This window comes from Benincasa hispida, chromosome 7, assembly GCF_027475165.1.
Source record: "Benincasa hispida cultivar pf3 chromosome 7, pf3_genome.v1.1, whole genome shotgun sequence".
Classification (NCBI taxonomy): Eukaryota; Viridiplantae; Streptophyta; class Magnoliopsida; order Cucurbitales; family Cucurbitaceae; genus Benincasa; species Benincasa hispida.
The window spans coordinates 15,863,496-15,874,080 of record NC_143484.1 but is presented as its reverse complement, the minus strand read 5'-3'; the positions used below and the strand labels follow the sequence as shown (position 1 = coordinate 15,874,080).

Below are 10,585 nucleotides of genomic sequence, written 5' to 3'. Positions count from 1 at the left end.
AGGATTGTAAGAAAAAGAGGTTGGCCTCGTCTTAGGCATCGTATATTGACCAAATGTTCATCAAGTACAGGATGTAGAATTCTAAGAGGGGTTTATTACCCTTCAGGCATGGAATTATTTTGTCTAAGGATCAATGTCCTAGACACCTCAAGAAGTTGAGGAAATGATACAGACTTCATTTGTTTTGGTTGTTGGAAGATTAATGTATGCAATGTTATGTACTGAACCTGACATTTACTTTGTAGTAGGGATTATCGGTCAATATCAGTCCAATCTAGGATTAGATCACCACACGATGGTCAAAATGATCCTCAAGTATCTCGGAGAACGAGGGACTATATGCTCGTGTATGGAGATAAGGATTTGATCCTTATAGGATATACAGACTCTCACTTTGAGATTGATACAAATTCTCGAAAATCGACATCAGGGTCAGTGTTCACTCTGAATGGAGGGGTTGTAGTTTGGCAAAGCATCAAACAAGGATGCATCGCGGACACCACTATGGAAGACGAATACGTAGTCGCTTGTGAAACTGCTAAAGAGACTGTTGATGTGTTATTTTATGAGGTGGAATTATGGATGAAATACAGTGATGGAAATGTGTTGATAAATCAAGCTTTCTCAGCAGAATCCAAGTATAAACTCCACTGAGTTTTTTGGTAAGTTCATGGTTGAACTCAGGGATTTGGGAAAATAGTTTACGGTGGTAATTTTCAAGAAACTTTGCGATAACTGGTAACTCAAATAGTTGTTTGGTTTGTTGTTTGCGATAATAAAAATAAAAAAATGCGGCGAAGTTTCGAAAAGAGTTGATAAAATGGAAGATACGATAAGCATGTGGTGAACGGGTTGAGAAGGGTTTCAGCTAATACTTCCTAGGATGCGTTCATGCTATGCGATCATGCAACACACATACAATAGTAAACCATCTCTCGATGTGAATGCTATGGCTTCTAATTCTAGAACGCATGTGATATATGCGATAAGTCTATAGGACCTACATATAAGCCTCTATTCTTATTTATGCGATGACAAAATGACACACACACAAATAAGGCGACCACATAATATCATACCTATCTCTAGGGTGCATGCGATGCACGTTGACAAACAGAGCTTATCTCTAAGTCCCTATCTCTTGTTTATGCAGATCTAATCTTGCTCTCTCGAGTCTAGATTCTAACCTAGCTCTCTCAAGTCTCAGGTTCTTTCTTTAAACTCTCTCTCGAGTAGCTCTAAAGGGGTGTTGGGCACAATATAAAACAAGCTAGTCGCATGTGATGAAGATCCTAGGTCATGTTAGCTTAGTTCTTCTCAACCCATTCAATAAGTTTAGCTACTCATGCATGCTAAGAGAATGAACAGATGTAGAATAAGAACTTCCGTTGTATAAATGTAAAGTTGAAATACAAAAATAACAATGCAAGAAGAGAATAAAGAGCCTGGTAGCAATCTCTTGCTTACTAGGCTTTTACACTGTCTTTTCTACTATTGTTCAAAAGATAGTCTCAAGGAAAACTATTGACAAGGCTATTCTAACTATGGAGAAAATTATCTAAGTATCCGAACTCCTTTTCCGAAGGTTTCCTTCGGTATTTATAGAGCCTTAGATGTGAAAGGCGGCTTATTTCTTATGATTGCACTGATGGGATGGCTTTAATTCACTGACTGATGCACCGAATATTTGTCACTAAAAAGCTGAGTGTACTTGTTATCGTTAGCGGCTTGTCAACTTAATTCGGATTCGACCGTCATCAGCTTTCTGTCCCATCGTGATTAATTATGCCTTTCACCTAGATGCGCCCATCAAGTTGTGCCGGCTCTATGTGGCAATCCTTATTGTGCAGATGTTTGCAAGCACAAATAACCGCAAAGCCTTGCGGTAATGCTGCGCTCGACTATTGATTTCTTGTGATCGCGCTTTTCGCCTTGCGTCAACGCATATTCTGCATAAAAATATAAAAATTATCTGTTTCTATGCGATGAATGCATGCAACAGTAATGTTATGAACTTAATGCTATTTGGACGCAATCTAACATATTTTACAACCCAAGCCAAAATTGTTTAAGAACTTAGTACTGTAATAACGTGCATTTCTGCTCATTATCACACCTGCAAATTTAAACAATGTTTGTCCTCACGCATAAGCTAAATATTTCCTTTAGAAATTCGACCGAAAATCTCTTTTCCTATATTTCTCAAGGATACTTCATTCAAATCCTATACATCAAAATTTCATTAATTCTTATTCATGTCTCTTCTTAAAATATTTGTAAAACCTAGGGACCACATGTTTAACCTTCAAAAGTACTTTACTAAATTCTGGGTCATCGCATGATTTATTTCAAAAAGAAAACTTTTCCACCGGAGTGTCAAATGATTTTTATCTTTGCATATTTCTTGACATTATTATTATCTTTTTTATTTTTTTTTTCTTTTGACCTTGCACTGATCCAAGTACCTCACCTTCGTTTTGACTTGCCCCCACGTGTGTCATGCGAACATCCAACTACGAACAAAGCGCTCTTCCTTAGACTAAACTCATACCTACTTGGCAGTGGAATTACGGTCATTTATTTATGCATTGATCCTGGCGACTTACTTTCGTTTTGGCTTGCCCCCACGTGTGTCATGCGGACATCCAACTACGGGTAAGTGCCTTTTACACCTTAACTCTTCTCAACATGGGTTTCCCCATTGCGTTGACAGTGGAGTTGTTATTCTCAATTTTTTTTTCATAAAGCTAAAAATAGAAAGGTCGAAAAATAAATACTTCACCCCCAAATTTAAAATGCGGCAATGTCCCCATTGCCGAAAGATTAAAAGAAGTCATGTGATGTTCTTAGGAAGTTTGGTAAAGGGAATTTGAAAGAAAGCTAGCAGGCCACTAACTTCTAGAAATATTTCATGAGGTGACTATCCTAAAATTAAGCTGACCCTAGTGTATATGAAAAAAATAGAAGCATGCTTTTCATAAGTGAAATCATAATTGGCATAGAGAAAGCATGCGGCGGCTTCTAAATTTATCAATGTTAAATTATTGCGGTAATCAAAGAGGATGCAGTGATAAAACTTTCAAAATAAAAAAGCAATGCGATAGTGCAAAATTGGGAATAAAGTCGAGGAAGAATACAACCCCCAAATTTGCGCTATTGCCTGCATTGTTTGTTGACGCATTCTACTTTGCGACGATCTTCTTCTTTTGGATTACGGTGATGGAATGAAGTAGTTGCGTCTTCGTGTGGCTCCTCCGCAATTGTTCGCCTCGATCGTTTGCAAGAAAAACATCGAGAGGGTCAAATATTATTAAACAAAACAAAATCTTTTACCACAATCGTTAAGAATTGAAAATATAGTGAAATGAAAATACTGAGTAGAGAAAAGTTGAAGATTTCATGATTCCAAAACTTGCGTGTGATAGTGTAGGGACCACCTGCTTCTTTCTTATTCAGAGTCTCTTAGTTCCACAGAGTTGACTTGGCAATGCCAGTCTTCTCCGTGATATACTTTTACTCGCTGCCTATTAACTTTGAATATGTTGTTCTGTCATCATTAGATAATTCGACCGTGCTATGCAGAAATACCTCTCTAACTATGAATGGTCGGGACCAACGTGACTTTAATTTCCCAGGGAAGAGCCGTAATCATGAGTTGAATAGTAAGAATCCACTCTGTAATATTTTAGCTGCGGTGCACTGTCTTCCAAGGTGCCCACCATATGGTGAGTCATGACATTGCGATAATATGCATTGTTGAGCGGCATTTGGTACACATAGTCGCAGAATCTGATCTGCCCCCTTTTATACAGATTTGGCTCGTCCCAAAAATATGATCTGCATTCGTACTTGAGCCTCATCTTCTGGTGGTTAATATAATCCTCTGTAAATTGCTCGCAAACTAGATAGTTGTCTATGTCAGCATACCATGGTAATTCTTCAATATGGAACAGCTGCTCATCTGGGAACATCGCACTCACCTTTGACTTATTGCGGTCAACCTCAGGATTTTCCACTCTGGACAAGTGATTCGCAACTTGGTTCTCCTTCCCCTTGTGATCAATTATTTCTATGTTAAATTCCTGGAGGAGGAGAACCCATCTGATCAACCTAAACTTCGCATCTTTTTTTGTCATTAAATACTTTATTGTCGAATGATCAGTATGGATGAGCACTTTTGTTCCCAGCAGATATGCTCGAATTCTTTCCAATACAAAAATTACCGCAAGTAACTCTTTTTCTGTGGTGGTGTAGGTAGTCTGAGCAGGATTCAACGTCTTACTCACATATGCGATGGGATGTAATATTGTTTTTCTCTTATGTGCCAGAGTTGCTCCCATCACATACCCGCTTGTATTGCACATTAATTCAAAAGAAAGTGTCCAATTAGGTGCAATTAACACAGGCGCAGTTGTCAGTGCATTCTTCAAAATCTTGAATGCGTTGAGGCAATTGTCATTAAAATCAAATTTTCTGTCAGCCTTCATCAACCCACTCAGCGGTTATGCTATTTACAAAAAGTCCTTGACAAAGCGTCTATAAAATCCGGCATGCCCCAAGAAACTCCTTACAACCTTTACACTTGTTAGAGGTGGGAGTTTTTCAATTGCTTCTATTTTTTCTTTATCCACCTCCAACCCGTCCTGAGATACCTTGTGCCCCAGCATAATGCCCTCCTTTACCATAAAATGGCATTTTCCCAGTTAAGAACGAGTTTCGTCTCCTCACATTTTTTCAGTATCTTCTCCAGGTTGGCCAGAAAGATTTTGTAGGTGTGCCCATAGATAGAGTAATCGTCCATGAATATTTCAACAAAGTTCTCAAGATATTCTGAAAAGATGGCCATCATGCACCTTTGGAACGTGCTCGGCACATTGCAGAGGCCGAATGACATGCGGCAAAAAGCAAAAGTCCCATATGGGCAGGTGAATGTGGTCTTGTTCTGATCTTTTGGAGCAATCATAATCTGATTATAGATGGTATATCCATCCAGAAAGCAGTAAAAGTCATTTCTGGCTAGATGTATGGTAAAGGGAAATGATCTTTCATCGTTGCCACATTCAACTTGTGATAGTCCATGCAAATACGCCACTCGGTGACGATCCTTTGCGGTATTATCTCATTATTTTCATTCGGGACTACCGTCAAGCTACCCTTTTTGGCACGCACTACATAGGGCTGACCCACATGTTGTCTACTACCGGATAAATAATGCCCGCATCTAACCATTTGATGATCTCCTTTTTAACGACCTCTTTCATCGCAGAGTTGAGTCTGCGCTGATGTTCAATCGATGCCTTGTGGTTTTCTTCGAGACGAATGCGGTGCATACAATATGTGGGGCTAATTCCTCGAATGTTTGCAAGCGTCCAGTCAATTGCTTGCACATGTTTTCTTAGAATGCTTAGCAATGCATTCTCCTGATCTTTATAAAGCTCAGAGGAAATAATGACTGGCAGCTTTTCATTCTGCCCCAAAAAATGCATACTTTAGGTGATTCAGTAGGGTCTTTAACTCTATTGTTGGTGGTTCTTTCAAGGACAGTTGCGTTGTTTTTCTTTCTTCATTTTCCGTTGGCTCTTCTTCTTGGGTTGCGATCATTTCTTCTTCCTTGTTTGTTTTTTCTAGAAAGAGTTGATAAAACAGAAGATGCGATGAGTATGCGGTAAACGGGTTGAGAAGGGTTTCGGCTAACACTTCCTAGGATGCGTTCATGCTATGCGATCATGCAACACACATACAATAGTAAACCATCTCTCGATGTGAATGCTACGGCTTCTAATGCTAAAACGCATGTGATATATGCGATAAGTCTATAGGACCTACACATAAGCCTCTATTCTTATTTATGCAATGACAAAATGACACACACACAAATAAGGCGACCACATAATATCATACCTATCTCTAGGGTGCATGCGATGCAGGTTGACAAATAGAGCTTATTTCTAAGTCTCTATCTCTTGTTTATGCATATCTAATTTTACTCTCTTGAGTCTAGATTCTAACCTAACTCTCTCAAGTTTCAGGTTCTTTCTTTAGACTCTCTCTTGAGTAGCTCTAAAGGGGTCTTGGGCACAACATAAAACAAGATAATCGCATGCGATGAAGATCCTAGGTAATGTTAGCTTAATTGTTCTCAACCCATTTGATAAGTTTAGCTATTCAAGCGTGTTAAGAGAGTGAACATGTCACACCCTCTCCCAGACTACCTGCTAACTTAGTCAGGGAGATGGCGTGAAGCCAATAGACGTCGCCCTCCTCTAACGATACCTATTGACCCTGCTGGATCGTTGAACCTGATAAACGTACTAATCTTAGATATAAAATACTTTACATGTAACACAACATAGCGGAATCCCTGAAAACTTTTAGACATACATGAAGTGCGGTCCTGACATAACTCGATTTGGAAAATAACCTGATAGAGATATCACAACCAAAAACATATCTAACTCGGGTTTACACAACCACGACATCTAGTGCTTACACAACCATAAACTATCCAGTTCTTACAAAGACATTTACAATATAAACAGACACAATGTACAACTCCACCCACGTATGAAGCTTGATCTGGAAGCTTTTAGGAGAAAACAGACTTTGGCACTTATCAGGCACCGGGAGCTTGATCTCTACCTGAAAAGTGGGAAAACATTTTGAAAGAGTGAGCTACGAAGCCCAGTGAGTGACTAAATTTAAAACTGTAAATCCGCAAATCAGAACACGTGATATACCTTTAAACGTATAAATCTATTCAATCAAAGCGTTAAACATAAACGTGTAACGCTAAAAGCTTTCTCAAATGTTTCGCAAGTACGTCATTAAAATCTAGCAAGGTATATCAAGTATAAAAAACATTTTAACTAACATGAAAAATCAACGTTGTGTAGGGCATGCATAGTGCAACCAACGTTTACTAGCTATACGATGTGTTGAGGCTTGCCCAGCACTCCCATCGTCTTTATCGTAGAAGGGCCCGCCCAGCACTCCCGACAGCATCGTTGTCACGGAGTACACTCAATGTCAACAATGGAATATAACCTGTGTGCACATGGTACCATATAGCCTCGGGGTCAATATCTCAGTCATGTAGTCAATAAAAGTCTCAGAACACCACATGAAAACATTAAAACATGCCTGCTTATCTTTATCTTTCGTAAAACTCAAGCTTACTCGGCTTGCTCGTGAAAAACTAAAAATCTTTAAACAGTACTCGCTAATACATACTTTACCTTAAATGGTATCGTTTCAACTACTTTTCAGGAAGTCAATAATCACGTGCTCGTATATAAACCTCATTAGAAATCTAAGCTCAAAACTTATGCTTGTAACCATTCATAGAAATCATGTATCATTCATAAGTTCATATTCAAGCATGTAAACCATTTAAGCATAAATTACAGTTTAGAAATCATTTTTGAAATTTGTTTTGTCACTCACAGCCTTGGCTAGTTCCTTGGTTTGTAGACTCGGCCTATTTCCTCTTAGCCTGTCAAACAACCGAAACCAAGCATCAGAACTATAAATCGTCTTGTCTTTCCATGTTCATGAATTCTAAATTCTAGAAATAAAATCACACTTCACATTTTCTTTCCAGATTTTCCAGATTCAATACTCTAACTTCCAATACTCATAACTTCCTCAATACTTGACTAAAATTAATGTACTATATATTAAACTCTTTATTTTGGAACTCTCTACAACTTACCTGAAGGAATAAAAACGAGATTCCCAACGTATTTGTCCAGAAATCCCTCGAACACAGCAAATACAGATTCATGCTTCTCTGCTACCCTCTACCTTTCTCCTGAAATTAAACCTACTTCTAGTCATTTTTTAGTCACGAATTCTTCATGAAAGTTATAGAAAATTGAATAATATTTCCAACCATATCTAATTGAGCTTCTAATCCAACCTGTATGCCCCAGAATATTCGAAAAACCAAAGAAAAGCAGATATCCTTCTGATTTGCACGAAAATTCTGTGCTCTGTTTTCCTTTTCAAAAGCCATTAACTTAACATCAGATTTAGCTCAAGCTTCATTCATGACATTTGTTAGAAAATAGATTAACTTTCAAGAAAGTCAGGCCTCACCTCTTAGTTCTTCTTGTGTAGCTCAAACCGACTTAAAAACCAGAAATAGGTAGGTTGACCCCAAATTCTTCTATGCTTGCACTTGCATGAGCTTTTCCTCCCTTCTTCAACCTCCAACCTGCAGTAATTTCTTCTCCCTCTTCCTTCACTCTCTCTCTCGAAATGCTCTGAAAATATAATGGGAAATGATGGAGAAATGGGCTGAAATGAATGGGTTCTCACTTTAAACCCTAAGCACCGAATGGGTTTCCAATTTCTTTCATTTTCTTTCTTTTTTTCCCTTTTTCCTTTTCCTTTTATTTTATTTTATTTTTCTTTATTCCCTTTCTTTTCTTTTCTTTATTTATAAATTCCAAAATTATTAAAGACAACTTCAACCAAAAGCTTTGCCATTCTCTTCAACAATGGAACAACAATACCTTAAATCCAACATCCTACAATGTGTGACAAGAGCAAATAATCCAAGGAAAGTCTCGGGTTTACAACTTACCTCCCCCTTATGAAATTTCGTCCTCGAAATTTAGAAGTCCTTAGGTGAAGAGTGTCGGGTAACTCCTCCTCATCTGGTCTTCTGAATCCTAGGTTGTCTCCTCCACTCCGTGATGTCTCCAAATGACCTTCACAAGTGGGATCGTTTTGTTCCTCAAAACTTGCTCCTTTCTGTCAAGGATCTGAACCGCTTCCTCTTTATAACTCAAGGAATGCGTAGCACCCGGATCTAATAAAACACGTGCAAGTACATTACAAATAAAAACCGTACCAGTAATCACGTCTGTTGCATCCTCCGCTTCCTGTTGAGTCATAGTGTAGACTTTTCCTTGCTGCCTAGGTCTCCCCACAACTCCCTTCTACTTTGCACCGCTGGTGCTTTCTCCTGCAACTGCTAAGACTCTCGACTGCTCAACTATGTGGGACTCAACGCTCTGGTCCTTCTGAACTGTTGCTCTCAGCTGTGGACAGACTTTCTTGAAATGCCCTGGCTGTCCACACTGGTAACACACACTAACACTAACAAGACACTGACCCTGATGATTCCTGCTACAACTTGCACATGGGGATCTCCTAGTTTCACTAGCAACGGACTCCATCCACGGTCTTGCTGCTGAACTAGCAGACTGACTGGGTGCTCTCTAGCTCTGCCTCTGATAGACACTACCTGAACTCATCTGCCTCGATGACTGGCCACCAGACCGACGCTTAAAGTCTTGACGACCTGAAATATTCACTCCAGGTGTGAACCTGCACTGCTCACGACCTCAAAAACCACTAGCTATTGAAGCCCCACGACTAGGCTCCACTACTGACTTCTCTTCTGTTATACTCTACTCCACATGTAGGGCAGTCTCTACTAATGAGAAAAATCCATCCACTTAGCAATAGTTGTAATCGGGGTACGTATCTCAAAACGCAGCCCTCTTTCAAACCTTCGACACCTGTCATTCTCAGATGCCATTATCACATCAGCATACCGTGAAAGCTCAGTATACTTTCTCTCGTACTCGGCCACTGAAAGTGACCCTTGCTTCAGCCCCAAGAACTCATCTTTCTTTGCCTCATAGTATATGCTGGGATAAAACTTGTCTTCGAATATGCCTCTGAAAGTCTGCCAGTCTGATGTACGTGCATCGCTGCGCCTGGCTAATATGGATTTCCACCATACCGGCTTTCTTCTGCAGCAGGAATGTGGCCAATCTAACTTTTTGCTCCTAAGGATAGCATGTCACATCGAAGCATTTCTCAAGCATATTTAACCAAACCTCAGCATCGGCTGGATCTGTGGAACCCTCAAACACTGTGGCTCCTAATTTCTTCAGTCGTTCTATTCCATACATCTTTTCCGGATCACTAGGCCCTGCTCTATTTAGCCTACCTACCTTCTGTGCAGATCTAAAAAACTACTCGTTTCCTGCTCCAGTCTGAACTCTCGGGGTACTGGGTCCTCTTTCAGATTGACCTTGGGTAGGATCCTGCGTCCCGTCCTGATTCTACTTGCGTCGTTTGCTGGTACGTGGTGGCATGACTCCTATAACATATCAACACATCAGACATGCTATAGATACTTAACTTAGATGCATGATACTAAACTTCTACCCACATTCTAGTCCTGACTGGACTCACTCTTATCCATACTTGGACCATACTATGCTAGTTCTATCTGAACTGACTCAACGTATAACTATTTACTTCCTAGATTCTTCTAAGCACTAACTGCTCTGTCTCATTCCCCATGGAGCTAACCGCTTTGATACCAAGTTGTCACGCCATCTCCCTGACTAAGCTAGCAAGTAGTCTAGGAGAGGGTGTGACAGAACAGATGTAGAATAAGAACTTCCATTGTATGAATGTAAAGTTGAAATACAAAATAACAATGCAAGAAGAGAATAAAGAACATGGTAGCAATCTCTTGCTTACCAGGCTTTTACACTTTCTTTTCTACTATTGTTCAAAAGATAGTCTCGCACTCACGAGAGTCGGCCCGCTTTTTGCT

General features: G+C 39.6%; 1 pseudogene; it reads right to left on the bottom strand.

Annotated features, from left to right (window-relative positions):
* Positions 1-6,613: 6,613 nt before the first annotated feature.
* On the bottom strand, positions 6,614-10,115 carry LOC150034958 (uncharacterized; annotated as a pseudogene).
* Between the last annotated feature and the right edge of the window lie 470 nt (positions 10,116-10,585).